Here is a 15,490-nt window from a genome sequence, read left to right on the forward strand (position 1 = left end):
AACTCCCAGTATTCTGGGTGAGAAGAGGGCAGGACCGAGGTCGGCAAACTCCATCGCTCCTGCAGAGATTCAGGTGAGCGTGACAGTGCCATTGACGCACACAGACAAGCTGAATGTGAAGTGTAGGTTACCATCATTGAGCGCGGGGCTGGGAAGTGCAATTATGAGATGGAGAAGATGACAGCTTGTCATAGATTAGCGGTGGGTGACGTAAAGGGACTGTTAGTATCGATATTAGGAGACGCAGCTAAGATGCACAACGCATAAAGCCCTCAATAAGCCCTCAATAACGCTGCCCCCATTTACCTGATGAACAAAATAAAAATAAAAACCTCTAGCAGACCTATTAGAACTCCCAACTCCAACTGTCTGGAAATTCCAAGATTCAAACTTGCCAAAATTGGCGGCACTAGCTTCCCTGTGCTAGCCGCCAAATGGTGGAATGCCCTGCCACATAACCTCAGATCAGATCAACCTTTCCCTCACTTTAGAACGAATATTATCAAACACCTCAATGACAACAACACTTAAGGACTGAAAGACTTTAATTTGTGTTATGTTACTTATCTGTATGTATATATGTATCATCAAAGTTTTACCACTATCGTAAATTTCATTATGCAACATTGTAATTTGAATTTGCTGTAACACTGTAATTTCTACGCAACATTGTAAGCTTCGCATATTCTGTTCACTGCGCCCGGTTACCCTGGGGTCTGGCGCGCAATACAAATAACTAAACAAACAAACAAACAAAACAAAGCAGCTGATGACGTATGGAAGAAGGAGGGGTTCCGAGGGGTGACGACAGAGAACACAGCACACAACAGGTTGCCATTTGCATATTGCAGGGCAGCAGTATAGCTAGTATTAAGGACACAATACTCAGACACGTCAGACATGGGGGCGATTACATCACGTAAAATGGGGGAAGATGAGATCCTGTGCAGTACAGTCAGGAGATTCAAGAGCTTTGGTGCCTTGAAACTTGAGAGCCTTGGGACAAATCAGTAGCAATATTTTACCACGTATTAGAGCAGGGACTACCAGGACAAGTTCAGAAGAGTTTGAAGAAACTGGTAGGGATAGAAGCGAAAGGATGGCCAGAGCTACAGCTCATGATAGTACATCATTGCAGACTGTGGCATGAGAAGGTTAAGCAAAAAGCGGAAGACATGAAGGCAGATGAGGCGAAACTAGTGCAGAGAAAGCTTTCAACGTATGTGATGGAAGGGGCAGTTATAACCAGCCCCACCCCACAGGCACAGCAGCAGCTGCAGCATCAACAGCCACAACAGTTTGCACCACCCATGGGAGGAGGGTACATGGGGCGGGGCAGCCCACCACAGGGGTTCTAAGGAAGGGGAGGCCTACCAAGGGGGTGTGGCATCATCCACAGGTGCATCACAATCAAGGGGGGGTTTTAGCAGAGTTTCAGGGATATGGATAAGAGGTGCAACAAAATCCAGGGGACTTTTCGGGGGGTTCTAGGGCAAGGGAGGGGGCCACCACAGTGCTGGACCTGTGGGCAGCTAAGGTACATCTCAAGGGTATGTCGGTTTAGAGAAACACAACAGAGTTGGGGAGAGCAGGGCCAGCAGCCATATCAAGGGGCCCAAGATGAATATTATGCACAGGACCAGCAACCACAAGGGCAGACACAGGGTACATAGCAACAAATGCTGCAAGCACAAGCACCATCAGCACAGATGCAGCTATCACACATGCCAGCACCAATACCACAGTAACTATAGGCACCACAGTTTGGAGGGAGCAAGCAACAACTAGCACAGATACAGAATGACGATGCACCAGCACACGTGGACACAGTAGTGACAGTACCCGTCCGACAACTGGGGGGAGTTACCATAGTAGGGAACAAACCCTTTGCATGATATGGGTTGTCTATGTATCCCCAATAGGACAGCCCACATACACCCCTGATGTGTCCTACCCTGTCAATCACACCCAACCCTGCAGAGGAACCTTGCATAGGGGTGGCTATAGGTGACAAAACCTTTTTCTTTCTTGTTGACACCGGGGCGACAAGGTCATGCATTAGGGAAGGAATATTTACATTGTCTGGCAATACCATGAACACTCAAGGATTTTCTGGGGCTCGAGAAGTGGTTCCTTTTACTGATAATATCTCACTATCTATAGGAGATTCCGATCTATCACTACCTTTACTCTACAATTGACAGAAGCCTGTAAAAACATACTGGGGGCAGACATCATTCACAGACTAAACATGACCATCTCATTCACAGACAAGGGCATAGTGTGCTTAACACCAGGCATACATATGTTAAATGTAAGCCAGATTGTGCAAGCATATTGTGGACGCACAGTACAGAGGGGGTGCCAGTGGACCCAGAGATGTTCGAATATGGGACTGACATTGCTATTGCATGGCTCCCAGGCCTAGAAGTTAAGTGTGGCTCCCAAATGAATACCTATTCAGGCCAGAAACACCATTGAATGAGCAAGAAGGAAAAATAGTGTCCATAGAAATAGAGGCAGTGGTGGCAAGAGAGGATTGAATTGTCGACGGAGCATTAATGCTGGCCATAATTGGGTTGTGTACCTCTCTGTACTGTATCATGATATCACATGCTATGCTTATTTCCATTATTTTCTCTCCGTCATCTTCGTGGTCAGTGAATAATTCCTCATCAGTTATGTCTCTTAGCATTATGTTGGGGTCTATGCATAACACAGTTCTCTACTCACACCCATGCGCGTCCAGTCCTATAACCACAATGCGTTTGCTTGATACTTGAACAGCCTTGATGTCTATGGACATGATTGTGCCTGGCACAACAGCTGTCTGTGCAATTGGATGGAATATAAAATCTGATGGTGTTCTCCATTCCTTTTTCGTTATCTCTGGTACCACTCAGGCTAGTACCTTGATGCCATAAATAAACATGTCTATGTCAATGGGTATCCCTCGCACCACAACTTCATTCATCACTGTACTAATCATCAACATCGCTCGTACTGGGCATACTCCTGGGGTGGAGCACACTATTCCCCGCTCAGTAAACGAAATGGTCATGTTCAATTTACTTAGCAAATCTCTGCCCAGTAAATTGATTGGCGCGTCTTCGTGGTACAGTAAGGGTGCACGCACTGTTTTTCCCCCTACTTTTATATCGAGATCTTGATTGTAAGGAACTTTTAAAATAGCCCCAGAGAACCCCTGTATTTCCAAATTCCTGCCTGAGAGCGGAAACCGCCCTTCCATAAGACATGATTTTTCTGCTCCTGAGTATACCATGAAGATAAACTGCTTGTTTCCTATCTCGGCCCCCACTAGTGGTTCCTCTTCTGCACGTAGGGTGGTGGATAGGACTGGACATGCAAGTGTTCCCTGTGGGCTGTCCTAGTCTGCATACCTTTCTTGCCCTGGTACTGAAAAGACATTGTCTCCAACCACTGTCACGCCGCGAAATGGCGCATTTGGAGCTGTTGCGAAACAGTTACTATTTGCATTGACTACAGCGTTTTGTCTCACCATGGGTTGCTGTGCGTTGTGATGTGGTTTTGGGGGTGGCTGTCTTTGTTGCATTTGGTGTTTGTTATAGTACTGGTCTTGTTGTCTTCCCCCTCCCATTGGTAACCCATAGGGGCTACCTGCGTGTGGGCATCCCCATCCTTGTTCATTTTCCATGGGCTGCTGCCCTTGGAAATACCGTGAAGGCCGCATTCTGCAATCCCTCGAATAATGTCCCCATCTCCCACAGTTCCAACAAGACTCTTGCGGTCCTCCTCGCATCCCCTGCCCACCAAATCCTCTATTCCCCATGCCTCCAAATCCTCCTCTCTGGCCATGATACCCACCTCTTCCTCTTGCCGGTCTTTCTTGCCACTGTTGTCCGCTGTATGACTCCACTCCGTTCCACGGCCCTTGTTCTCCTGCCGTCTGCAATGCTGCTGTCATGATCTCTGCTTCCAAAAGGTCAGGGTTTTCCCAACTCCTTTGGAAGCAGATCCATAACCCAGGTTCCGAGTGCCAACCAGTCCCAATTGGGACCTTTTGGACGCAGTCCTGGCGCCAGTGGCACCAGGCTCATAAATATGCCCAGTCCCAGCGCTCGAAGCGCCGGGCTCATAATGCTTGGGTGGACTTACCTGCAGCAGACCATGCTGCTTACTTGCCTGCCAGTTGAGTCTCTGATCCTCTTCTGTTTGGAACTACTTTTCCTGTTGGGTGGGGCAGGAGCCCTCCCTAGGTTCAGAACACTGGAACTCTTCTGGAAAGCAGGAACTCTTTTCTTACCTAGGCGTGGCTGTGGAAGGAGACACCTAAGCACTACAGGAGGCTATTTAAACCACACCCGATGGATGAATCTTGCTTTGCGTTATTCTGCATCCTCAGCAGCAGAACGCTCATCGTGTCTTCTGCATCTGATCCTGGGCCTAAGGAAAAAGGCTTACCATTCTGAATCCAGTCTTCAGCAACACCTATAAAGACAAGAAAGAACAGGTTAGCATTACGGTCTTCAGTGACAACTCTTCACTTACCTGGTCCATCGGCTGTCACCAACGCCTCGCGCTGCATTCCGGCATCTGAAAGACAAAGGCTTACCTACTCTTCGTGCGCTCCGGAGGTCTTCACACTGCATTCCGGCATCTGAAAGACAAAAGCTTACGAACTCTTCGCCCGCTCCGGAGGCCTTCGGCGCTGCATCCCGCATCTGAAAGACAAAACAAGGTGCGTTTAAAGACATTGGGGAACTTTAATACTCACGTGCCATTACTCCTTTCCACATCTAACCCAGTGGGTATTCCGGCACCCTGCAGCCGCCCCGAACTTGTACCTGCAAAATAAAAAGACAGTTAGAGCGCATCGTGAAGCAAGCAACAAGCGCTTACTTACGTGCTTCCAGGCGCTTCTATTCATCACACGGGCTCCATCTTCAACTCACTTCAGCCCGCCATCCGCCATCGCCGGAACCATGCAAAACAAGAGACATCATTACTAAAGACTTTAAAGACATTAGAATTACTCGAAACTTACTGTTCATGCAGTAAACGACGGACAGCAGTTCTCTGAAGTCAAGAGGCCTGCTCCCCTTATCCAGTGAAGAAACTGGTTACAGCACCCTGCCTTGAGGCAGATGGAGAGCACGGCGTTCACTTACCTAAGACATCTTACCCTTCGAGCCAGACATACAGTGCACAGAGGTCCAGCCCAAAGAGCCAGCCGTGTGTTACACATCACCTTTGAAGATACGGTATACGCCCAGTCAAGACCGGCGCCTCTACGGGAATCAGGTGAGCGTTACAGAACGCAAAGCCTACCACAAAACTCCCGTCCAGGCGCTATGGAAATCTCGGATACCGACCAGCTAGCCCAGTTACTTTGGGAACTAAGGGCAGAAGTGCATGCAGCCCGTCAGGAAACGAACGCTCTAAGAAGGGAACTGATTATTTCCAAGGAGCGAACAGATGATCTCGCTAGACAATTGCTACAGTCACAAGCTGGACAGACCCCGTTACCCGCATCTGGGGGAAATCTTCCTTCTACATCCTCTATGAATCCAGTGCAGATCAACCTACCTGGGAATGTACCTCTGGCTCCGCCCGAACGATTTTCTGGTGACCCAAAGAGGTTTGCAGTATTTATCAATCAGTGCCGGTTGCATTTCTTATGCCGGCCAGCAGCCTTTCCAACTGATCAAGCTAAAGTAGCTTTCGTGCTTTCGTACCTTAGTGGCAATGCGGCAGACTGGTCGATCCCTCTAGTAAATCAAGATGATCCGGTCCTCCATGATTTTCAAGCTTTTCAGCTCAGTATGGAAAAACTGTTCGCAAGACATTCACAGGGGCAGGCCTTGGACAATGAGCTTCTTTCGTTGCGACAAGGTAATCAAGACCTTTTGGCTTATATTGCGTCTTTCAACAGACTGATAGTGGAAACTCACTGGCCTGAGGACAAAAGGATTACGCTGTTTTATAGAGGTCTACGCGGAGAGCTCAAAGATGTGTTAGCCCAAGTAGTGAATCCCCCACAAGATTGTTCGGACTATATAGACTTAGTCGTTCAAATAGATCACAGACTGCAGAACAGGAAGGCCGATCGTTCCAAGTTTGATGCTCGAGTATTTTCCAAACCGCCAACTCCTTCCAAAGGAGTAGACTCCGGGGAACCCATGCAAATAGGGGGTCTGAAAGGTCCTCTAACACAAAAGGAGCGGGAAAGGAGAAAACAGTTGCAATTATGCCTCTATTGCGGAAACTCAGGGCACTTTCTTCGAGACTGTCCGGTGAAACCTGCCAAGAAGGCAGTAGGAGCTGCAGTTACCAAAGTTACAAACTCTGAGCAGGGAAACGACCTCGCCCGACAAGAATAGAGGTCCTCTTGCCGAGCGTGAAAACCAGTTCCGTGACCTCGCATTTCGAGATACCTATGGTCCTCATCAGCCCTGATAATCCGGATCGATTACATGCAATTGAAGCTTACGTCGACAGCGTGCCATCGGCAATTATGTGGATCATGAAATGGTTTTGAGGATGAATCTAACTCTTTGTCCCAAGGCTGTAAAGGACGTCATTACTACGGTGGATGGTACGGAGATAGCCTCCGGGCCAGTAACGCATACCACTCAAGAAGTGACGCTAGTAAGTCAAGATGGACACCATGAGAAGATCGTGTTCGATGTGATCAAGGCCCCTCAGTTTCAGATTATTCTAGGAATACCTTGGTTAGAGAAACACAATCCTCTGATCGATTGGCGAGCAAGAACGGTCCAGTTTCCAGAATGTGTCTCTACTTGTCACCCTCCACCTGGTGTTGCACTGGCAGCAATTTCTTCAGAGACTCCCCAGTTACCTCCCGAATACCTAGAATACCAAGATGTTTTCCGGAAGGATCAGGCTAACTCTCTACCTCCTCATAGGTCTTATGACTGCCAGATCGACCTGATACCTGGATCTACTCCTCCTTGTAGTAGAATTTATGCCCTCACCGAGCCTGAGAACCTTCACCTTCGACAATACCTGGATCAATACCTGGCGAATGGGTTTATTCGTCCTTCCAAGTCCCCTGCTTCTTCAGCTTTGTTCTTCGTTCCAAAAAAGGAAGGAGACCTTAGAACTTGTATAGATTATCGCTCCCTGAACCAGATCACCGTTAAGAATAGATATCCGTTACCTTTGATCCCTGAACTCCTGGACCAAGTCAGAAAAGCATGCATATATACAAAGCTGGATCTTAGAGGAGCTTACCACTTGGTACGAGTAAAAGAGGGCGATGAATGGAAGACGGCCTTCCGCACCAAGTATGGGCTATTTGAATATCAGGTCATGCCCTTCGGACTTTGTAATGCCCCGGCCGCCTTTCAATATTTTATGAACGATGTCCTCAGAGAGCTCATAGATGTGTGTGTTGTTGTTTACAATGACGACATCCTCGTTTATTCTTCATCGGAATCTGAACATCGGAAACACGTGAAAATGGTCCTCGAAAGATTGCGTCAACACAAACTTTTCGCTAAGTTGGAAAAATGTGTTTTCAACGTGACTGAAGTTGAATTCTTGGGATTCATATTATCACCTGGCAGAGTGCGTATGGATTCAAAGAAGGTCGATGCAGTTCTCAAATGGCCATCACCATCCTCTGTAAAAGGTGTGCAAAGCATGTTAGGCTTCGCTAACTTTTACCGCAGGTTTATCCCCGAATTCTCTCGAATAGTCCAGCCCATCACTGCCCTGTTAAAGAAAAACAAACGTTTTGAATGGTCTACCGAGGCGGAACAAGCTTTCCAGGATTTGAAGACTAAATTTATCTCTGCACCAATCTTAAAACACCCTCGCCCCGAACTCCCCTACATCGTGGAAACTGATGCTTCAAGCCTTGCCATGGGGGCAGTTCTATCACAAAAGGACCCGGTAACCAATCAGTTGCATCCCGTGGCATTTTGGTCCCGCAAATTCCCGCCTCCTGAAATCAATTACACGATTACTGACAAGGAACTTCTGGCTATCAAGTCTGCCTTTGAGGCTTGGCGGCATTATCTGCTGGGGGCCCGACACACCGTTACTGTGATTACGGATCACCGAAACCTGCAATATTTGAAAACCGCAAAAGCCCAATCCTCTAGACAACTCCGTTGGGCATTATTCTTTGCCGAGTTTGACTTCATAATTACCTATCGACCTGGTACAAAAAACGGTAAAGCTGATGCCCTTTCTCGGATGGGAGTGGAAGAACACTTGATCAACCCTAAACCTGTACCAATCATTCCCGAACAAAGAATTCTGGGTGTAATCGCCACAGAATCCATAGAGGAAGTTAAGGATAAAGCCAGGCAACTTGTAACTCCAGCAGACATACAGAATTGGCATCTGCAGGGAAAGGACTTTGCAGTAAAGGACAACTTATTGTATTTCCAAGAACGATTATACCTACCCAGCAGAGATTTACAGAAAAAAGTAATCTCTTGTTATCACGATTCTTTAATGGAAGGACATCCCGGTATGGCCAAGACCTCAGAAAAGATCAAGCGCTACTTCTGGTGGCCGTCTTGGAAAAAAGATATCAGAGACTTTATAATGTCCTGTGGAGTATGCGCCCAAAACAAGAGTCAAAAGGAAAGACCAGCAGGCCTCTTACGCCCTATTGACATCCCACCTCGCCCTTGGCATACGCTTTTTATGGACTTCATCACCGATCTACCTCCATGCTCCGGATACAATACGATTCTAGTAATCGTGGACTTATTCTCCAAGATGGCGCATTTCATTCCGCTCAAAGGCTTGCCAACAGCAGCAACTCTGGCCCGAGAATTTCTCGAAAACATCGTCCGACTGCACAGTTTTCCTTCGGTTCTAATTTTGGATCGAGGTAGTCAATTTATTTCTCATTTTTGGCGAAGTTGCTGTCGGTCGGCTCAAATTGATGTGAGACTATCGACCAGTCACCACCCTCAGACCGACGGACAAACCGAGAGGACCAATCAAACTCTGGAACAGTATTTACGCTGCATGCTGCAACAAACTGAAAAAACTTGGAAAGACATCCTTTGGATAGCCGAATATGCCTACAATAACTCTGTCCATTCGGGAACTGGGAAAACCCTGTTTTTTTCTTTTGTACGGCAGTCACCCTCGAACCTCGGAGTTGGATCCCCTCCAAGATCTTGAAACACCAGCAGTAGACTACCTGCATTCTACAATCACCCAAGCCTTTAAGGAAGCTGTTTCTCACCTTCAAAGGGCTAAAGAACAATACAAGAAAGGAGCAGATCAACATAGGAAGGAAGCCCCTCAATATCAAGTAGGGGATCAAGTCTGGTTATCCACCAAATATCTACCTCTAAAAGGGCCACGCACATTCAACCCAAGATACCTTGGTCCCTATTCCATCACTACCATAGTAAACCCAGTAGCGGTCAAGTTGGACTTGCCCCCGCACATGAAGATACATCCGGTCTTCCACGTCTCTCTATTAAAACCTGTGCAACCTCAAACCCGACTAACCAAATCTCCAAAACCTATCCTAGTTGATGGAGAACTCGAGTTTGAAGTCAAAAGCATTCTGGACTTCAAGATCTCCAAATCTAAACTATTCTACCTAATTGACTGGAAGGCTACGGCCCCCAAGAGAGATCCTGGGAACCTGCTGAATATGTCCACGCTCCTCGCCTAATCAAAAGATTTCACCGAACATTTCCTGACAAGCCAAAACCCCCGGAGAAGCCCGGTTTGGGAGGGGCCTTGAGGGGGGGTACTGTCATGATCTCTGCTTCCAAAAGGTCAGGGTTTTCCCAACTCCCTTGGAAGCAGATCCATAACCCAGGTTCCGAGTGCCAACCAGTCCCAATTGGGACCTTTTGGACCCAGTCCTGGCGCCAGTGGCACCAGGCTCATAAATATGCCCAGTGCCAGCGCTGGAAGCGCCGGGCTCATAATGCTTGGGTGGACTTACCTGCAGCAGACCATGCTGCTTACTTGCCTGCCAGTTGAGTCTCTGATCCTCTTCTGTTTGGAACTACTTTTCCTGTTGGGTGGGGCAGGAGCCACTCCCTAGATTCAGAACACTGGAACTCTTCTGGAAAGCAGGAACTCTTTTCTTACCTAGGCGTGGCTGTGGAAGGAGACACCTAAGCACTACAGGAGGCTATTTAAACCACACCCGATGGATGAATCTTGCTTTGCGTTATTCTGCATCCTCAGCAGCAGAACGCTCATCGTGTCTTCTGCATCTTATCCTGGGCCTAAGGAAAAAGGCTTACCATTCTGAATCCAGTCTTCAGCAACACCTATAAAGACAAGAAAGAACAGGTTAGCATTACGGTCTTCAGTGACAGCTCTTCACTTACCTGGTCCATCGGCTGTCACCAACGCCTCGCGCTGCATTCCGGCATCTGAAAGACAAAGGCTTACCTACTCTTCGTGCGCTCCGGAGGTCTTCACACTGCATTCCGGCATCTGAAAGACAAAAGCTTACCAACTCTTCGCCCGCTCCGGAGGCCTTCGGCGCTGCATCCTGCATCTGAAAGACAAAACAAGGTGCGTTTAAAGACATTGGGGAACTTTAATACTCACGTGCCATTACTCCTTTCCACATCTAACCCAGTGGGTATTCTGGCACCCTGCACCTGCCCCGAACTTGTACCTGCAAAATAAAAAGACAGTTAGAGCGCATCGTGAAGCAAGCAACAAGCGCTTACTTACGTGCTTCCAGGCGCTTCTATTCATCACACGGGCTCCATCTTCAACTCACTTCAGCCCGCCATCCGCCATCGCCGGAACCCTGCAAAACAAGAGACATCATTACTAAAGACTTTAAAGACATTAGAATTACTCGAAACTTACCGTTCATGCAATAAACGACGGACAGCAGTTCTCTGAAGTCAAGAGGCCTGCTCCCCTTATCCAGTGAAGAAACTGGTTACAGCACCCTGCCTCGAGGCAGATGGAGAGCACGGCGTTCACTTACCTAAGACATCTTACCCTTCGAGCCAGACATACAGTGCACAGAGGTCCAGCCCAAAGAGCCAGCCGTGTGTTACACATCACCTTTGAAGATACGGTATACGCCCAGTCAAGACCGGCGCCTCTACGGGAATCAGGTGAGCGTTACAGCTGCTATTGTCACTGGTCTACTTCCTGCTCCATCAACCCCCTCGTTTTCTCCATCTGCGGTTACGCTGGCATTTACGGCGGCGACCTTCACCAATTTGTTCTGCACCAGTTTCGCTTCGTCTGCCAGCCTTTTCTGTGCTATCTCTTTTTCCCTCTCTTTCATCCTCCTGCAGTGGTGTAGAATTATACTCTGAATCTCAGGCCAGCCCTTGGCTTCTATCCCAACTATTTTATCCAAGGCCTTCTGTACCTCCTTCGGGAACCCCTTTTTGATGATAAAATAGAACAAGGCGGTGGACTGATTCCACGCATGCCAGTTTCGCTTCTCCACAAATCTTGCACCCGTAGTATGAATTGCGTAGGGTCCTCGTTTTCCTCCATTGTACACTGCATCACTAAATGTAAGTCTGGAATGTCTGGAAACGTATGCCGCAATGCTTCCCATACTTGTGCTCGAACGTTGTTGAACGGTGATCCGTCGTGGCGGTCACAACTCACTGTCACTCCTGGGAATCCTGCCTTTTCCCATACTGCGTCTGCCTGATCGCCGACTGCCGATACTAACAAACTTTTTACATCGCCTATTGCCAGTGGCACCCCTGCCGTGTGTTTTTCGAATGCGTGTATCCATTTCCCAGCCCCTCCTGATAGTGGGGGGAGAACTTTCAACAAGTTATTTTTATCCATTTGGGCCCATGGGATATAGTGCTGCCTAACTGCTCCCTTATGTATCAGTGGCATTTGTAACTTATGTTTCTTTCCTGTTTTACTTACTGTCCCCTTCTTGACTTTGCTCACCAACATATTCCCTGTTCGCTGTCTTAATCTACCCTGCCATCGTGGGGGTGATCGTGTGTCCATGTCATCGAAATGGTGCGGTAGTGGGGACCCTACGGCCGCCGCTCCTTCCTCGTATTCGTCTAGATCGCTCCACACTTCCTCTATTTGCTCCTCTTGCTCGTCATTCTCATTGTGTCCTTCCCCTTGCTCACTTTCTGGTGTGGTTGGGCGTATAATCCTCACTGGTTTGTCATTCAAATGGAACAGGAACTCCCCCGATCTCCACTCTTTTTCTCGTCCTTGTGGTATGTGTGTCCCTTGAGACAATATGCATCGTGCTGGCTCTGATGTGGCTGGTGCTAGATACCCTGTCGTGCTTGGTGGGGGTGAGAGATCTGCTACGGATAATGGAGGCACCTCCCCTCCCCCAGGTAGCATTCGGCCCCTATCGCAGAGTGCTCTTAGCTGTGTTATCTCCATTTGTGCATGTGCTAACTGGCGGTCTAATTCCCCTGTCAAGTGTGCTAAATTCACGGGAGGTGCGCTCGTTGGGCCATACAGACCTCCTTTGTCATAGGGTGGTGGTGCTGTAGCTACCGTTCCATTTGAGGGAGTGGGGGTGGGGCTCGCTGTACTCTACTGCTGGTCTTGTCATTAACAGGTATATTTTGGTTGTATCACCCTCAGCTGTGGTTGTTGTGCACTCGCCCTTTGGCGTTCCTCTTACCTCTTCCTGTGATTTTAGTTTTTCAGTTTGTCCTTCTTTACCTACCTCTGCTGTAGGGGTCACTTCCTCGAACATTCGCCATAGATCCAGCACTTCCTTTCTATTCTGTAACTGCTTCCTCTTATATCTTGCTAGCAAGTGCGTAGACACTAAATCTAACACTCTCTTATCAGATGAGCCTCCTTCTGGCCAAATTGGCGTTACACTGTCTCCTTTTATCTCTGTCAACCATTGACCATGGTATTTTTGGATCTTTTCACTATATAATGGAAGGTGTTGACAAATATGAGCTAGTGGCGTTATTCCCCCCATGATGATGTTCTCTCCCCCTACTCCCCGTTCCACCCGCTTGTCCTTTTCTTTAGACCAACAATATAAAAGTGTTTCACAATGGCTAGTCATTTTTATGTATCAACATTCACTGTTACTTTTGTAATTATTGCAGTTCCAAATTCAACAGTTCACTTTCACATGTGCACCACTTTATCAATAAATCAATTACAATACTTTGATACTCTTGACCAAAACAATAGACAGGACATGAAAAAACATATAACAGGTAACATGCACATGCACTATCTGTGCGCTTTTATTTCCTCTTTGTTCCCGTTACAAACCCTTTCCCCTTTCCACCTACTCTTCTCATTCACTCCCCACCTCTTACACCCTTTTACTCTTCCCCAAGAACTCTCTTACGCAGAAAAAGAATATTCTAAATAACTACTCTGAGTCTACTCAATATACGAGACCCCTACTATTTTCTCTTTATCTTCTCTTATGTTATCTGCACTGGACGAGACAATGCTACGTGGTGCCGCCTTCTACCCCGTTCGGGCTAGGATATCTCTTCTCTTCTTCTTTTCACTTCTCACGAAACCTAATGGCCATATAAAGGACAGATCAAAAAAGCCTCATCCTCACTCACACAGGCCCTACTACTCCCTACAACCATTACCACCTGTTTCCCTGTTCCCTCCTATTTCCCCCTTACCTTTGCTTGGTAACCTTCGCAACCGGCACTCATGTGTTCAGTCAGGTGATCCGAGGGTCACTGATCGCGGTCCGACCCCAGTTAGGTCTGCACCTCAACCAAGCAGTGGCCTGCCTTGGCGAGCAGCTTTTCAGTCGGGTATTCGTCAATCGGGAACCCATGACCCTTTCTTGTAGTACGCACAGGCTGGTCGCCCGCAGAGGCGATGGTTTTGCTGGGGGCGTCCTCGAGGCACCTCTCCAAATCACGTCGGGGTCACCAAATGTTTGTGCCCTCCCTGTCTCAGACGTGCAAGAAAATAAAACAGACACTCCCTGGACAGGGAATAAGGCAAAGGAGAGCGGGCTGCAAGAGTTCAAGGAAAAGTTTATCCAGATCTCTGAGAGTGCTTTGCAAAATTAATGTTACAGTACATTTATATAGGTACAATGATGCGTCCAACAGATGATACTACGTTGGACCCTGATTGGTCAGCCAGGGTGGTGTCTTAGGTGAGGGCATCATCTTGTCCTCTTGTTTGGTTGCTCAGTTGGCGGGAGGATGGACGTCAGGAATCTGTGCTCCATATGGGTGAAGGTCAGGTCGCTGTGAAGCAGGGTGGTCACTATCTAAGCTAACATAATACATTCTCTAATGCATGCACTAAATAATAGTGATTCAAAAACTCTCAGTAATTTGTCATGTCTCTATAAAAGTCACACAGGTATTTATATCATCTGTAACCTTTGGATTATACAAGTCATAGGTTAGGCATCTTCAATACTATAATACAATGACCAGAGTGTAGGTTTATGCTTACAAGAATCTCAGGTATGTGGCGTTTGTTAGTACTGGGCACGATATACTGCAGCAGGGGTCTAATGTTAGTTGGGGGTCTGCTTGGGCGGGCATCATGGCGTGGTCAGTCGTCTGGTACATGAAAGGAATACCTTGCAGGGGCACAGGGTCAGACTGGCAGTACGTTTCTACTGGCGAGGGTGTGGGGGTAAGGACACATTTGTGGAGATGAACGACCTATGGGCTCAGTTCATGCCGGTTCACATGCATGACAGTGATCTCAGAGGAAGAGTGATGTGTTACATTTATTAGTTGTTGCAAATACCTCCGGCTTCAGTGTGAGAATGGAGCCGCAGAGTTTTCCAGTCAGAGTGGGAACGAGGTTGGGGGCCATGTGCCCTGCGCCTGGGCGCTGCAAGGAAAGGGAGAGAAGCGTTTCGTACTATCACAGTGAGGCCTGGTCACCAAGATGGAGTTGAAAGGGGGTACATAAATGGATGCCCTGTGTTCTGCTCAGTGGTCCCATCTACGCGAATGTAACCCAAAGTTAACATTGCATAAGGGCAAGGGGCGAACCCACTACTGGAGGCACTTGGTCCGAGTCTTGTACTGAGAAGAGAAGGATGAGAGGGGCCTGCTGGCCCCTCGCTCCCACACATGCCCAAGATGGATGACGCAGGGAGGGCATGCAGAGCAATCATTGCAGTTGTGGGGGGGTGCAGGCTGACCACCGTGACAGATGATGAACTATTCAAGGAAGAGAGACAGGAACTGGAGATGGTGGGTGTTCAAATGAGTGTAACCAACTGGTTACAGATACACTACAGAGAGGTGCCACAGAGAATGGCGATGGTGCTGGAGGCGCCACCCTCATTCTGGGAGGGGGACATGGCTAAGGTACCCACCAGTTTGTGGACCGCAAGTCACTATGATGTGGGTTGCATAAAGAGCATTGGTGGGGTGAAGATTACATTGAAACCCGGAGCCATTTTGACAAGAGTAAAGCAGTACCCCCTAACCAAGGGGGCAGATGAGGGCATTTATGAGACAATCACAGCCCTGATTGAGAGAGGCATTCTGGTACCATCAGAATCCCCATGTTACACAGCAGTGTACCC

The sequence above is a fragment of the Ambystoma mexicanum genome, chromosome 7p (genome assembly GCF_040938575.1).
Source record: "Ambystoma mexicanum isolate Mex_15411 chromosome 7p, UKY_AmexF1_1, whole genome shotgun sequence".
In the NCBI taxonomy this organism is placed as follows: domain Eukaryota; kingdom Metazoa; phylum Chordata; class Amphibia; order Caudata; family Ambystomatidae; genus Ambystoma; species Ambystoma mexicanum.